General features: G+C 51.1%; 1 pseudogene; it reads left to right on the top strand.

Annotated features, from left to right (window-relative positions):
* The first annotated feature begins 155 nt into the window (after positions 1-155).
* LOC110286309 lies at positions 156-2,055 on the top strand (annotated as a pseudogene).
* Positions 2,056-2,555: the final 500 nt, after the last annotated feature.

Genomic DNA, 2,555 nt, shown 5'->3' with positions numbered 1-2,555 from the left:
AAAAAAAAAAAAAAAAAAAAAAAAAAAAACTCTGCTGAGCTTCTCTAATCACTGGCTGCCTTTGGCAGCAGCCCTTGTAGGTATCTGAATCCACCCCAGTCAGCCGCTCTAAGCACTGACCCCCCGACAGCTGCCTGCCTCAGTTTACCCACCACATGGATACCAAAGCCAGAGGCACTGGCATCGTAGTAAAGGAGGACCTATTTCAGCAAGGGTATGTGAGTAGCTCAAGTATTTATTCTCTTAGAACCCCTAAACACATTCTCGAGAGTCAAAGCCCAATTCAAGTGACAGCAAACACTTCTGCTTTTAGTTCCCTAGTATTGAAAGCAGTACATATCAGCAAAGGCAGCAGATGAAAACCTATACTATCTGCCAACTTCAGCAGAGAATGGGACCTCAGTGTATAATCAGAAAAGGCTAGCCTCAGGGTGTAGCAAACATTCCCTCAAAGCCTATGGACCCCACATTAAAAGGACCAACAAGACCCTCAGATTGGACATATTCAACACTATGGCCAGCAAGCAGATTATACGGGAACTATATGAAGCACCATAGGAGGTTCCCAGAGCAATTTAGTACAAGACAGGTAAAAGTTCAAACTATCTGGTCACCTTTGGATAAAGGGTAGTATCAGGACACTAAGAGGCAACTTCTCCTTCCTTTGTCAGTCTCTAGCAAAGTAACCTGGGTATTATCAAGGCAAGCATCCCTATAGGGAAACCAGCTTGAATATGTATACAGAATCCAGAGAAGAGTTCTTGCTCACAGGGGTCGGAGAGCACATGATGAGCTGCTGCTTTCTTCTCAGTGGGCAAAAAGCACAGGGACACCGAGCCGTTCTCTCAGCTCTAAGCTCAACTCCCCTACCCCACAACTGACACACCACTTTTTCCCTTTCCCTCCCTGAAAATATTTTTTTCTCTAAAAATACAACCTTGAAAATATTACCAGGCCAAAATAGTTGAGTGGTTGAATATTTGTGCGGGTCTATGTGAGGTCCCGGTCCCATCCCTAGCTCCTCAAAACAAAAACAAAAAGCACATTAAAAAAAAAGTCAAAATGCTCTCACACACATAAATATGCTTCTTCAAATATCTTCTTTCTCTTGGAAGATACTCCAGATGTAGCTGGGCGTGGTGGCACACGCCTTTAGTCCCAGCACTCGGGAGGCAGAAGCAGGCGGATTTCTGAGTTCGAGGCCAGCCTGGTCTACAAAATGAGTTCCAGGACAGCCAGGGCTATACAGAGAAACCCTGTCTCAAAAAACCAAAACCAAAAAAAAAAAAAAACAAAAACAAACAAACTCTCAAACTCTAGATGTGATTCTGGCACAGAGCGCAGCAGCAGTGGGTCGGCTGCGGAGCGGGGGCTGGGGGTGGGGGTGGGTTGCAGCGCGCTTTGCTACCCCCCCCCGCGCGCCTCTCCCCCTCGGACACAGCCCCACCCCTCTGCTCGCTAGGCGTCCCAGCCGAACTATCCCCTGCGGCGCCAGCGCGGGTCGGCTCCAGGCGCCCCCAGCAGACCCCCATCATGGGCAGCCTTCCCCCGCGAAGGCCAACGGACAGGAGAATGGCCACGTGAAAAAAAGCACTGGAAACTTAAACCCCAAGAGTGAAAGGGAGTCACCACCCTTGATGAGGCAGCTGGGGCTACTGGTGATGCCATCGAGCCAGCGCCCCCTAGCCAGGAAACTGAGGCCAAGCGGGAGGTCGCCCCCAAGGAGAACCCCAAGAAAAAGAAGAAATTCTCTTTCAAGAAGTCTTTCAAATTGAGTGGCCTGTCCTTCAAGAGAAATAGGAAGGAGGGTGGGGGTGATTCTTCAGCCTCCTCGCCGCCTCCTCACCAACAGAGGAAGAGCAGGAGCAGGGGAATCTCAGCGCCTGCAGCGATGAGGGCACTGCCCAAGAAGGGAAGGCCGCTGCCGCCCCTGAGAGCCAAGAGCCCCAGGCCAAGGAGGCAGAGGCTAGTGCAGCCTCCAAAGAAGGAGACACAGAAGAGGAGGCAGGGCCCCAGGCTGCAGAGCCATCCACTCTGCACTCCTGCCAGTGCTGAACAGAATGAGTAAGGATGGGGACAGGTGGGTGATCTCTAAGCTGCAAAAACTGCTGTCCTTGTGAGGTCACTGCCTGGACCTTGGGCCCTGGCTGACTTCCTGTGCCCAGAAAGGAAGGGGCTTGTTGCCCCCTCCCAGCCACGCTCCCTTTTCACCCTCCTGTGGATTCTCCCATCAGCCATTTGGTCTTACTCTTAAGGCCAGTTAAAGATGGTCCCTTACGGTTTCCCACGTTAGGTTAGTGATGTGAAATGCCCTGTCCCTACCTCCTTCCCGAGCCCCATCCCTGCAGAAGGCAGTTGTTGGGTTTCCAATTCTTTTCCAGGTTCGTTTTGTTTATCCTGCTTCTCAACCCCCTGAGCCAGAAGTGGGGGCTTATACTCCCAAACCCTGAGTGTCCAGCCTTCCCCTGTTGAATTCTTAGTCTCTTACGCTGTGCCTAGTGGCACCTGGGATGAGGAGGACATTGCCCCGTCTGGGTTTTATAAATGTCTTACTC

This window comes from Mus caroli, chromosome X, assembly GCF_900094665.2.
Source record: "Mus caroli chromosome X, CAROLI_EIJ_v1.1, whole genome shotgun sequence".
In the NCBI taxonomy this organism is placed as follows: domain Eukaryota; kingdom Metazoa; phylum Chordata; class Mammalia; order Rodentia; family Muridae; genus Mus; species Mus caroli.
Note: the sequence above shows the minus strand (reverse complement) of the source record. Positions and strands in the feature narration are given on the sequence as shown.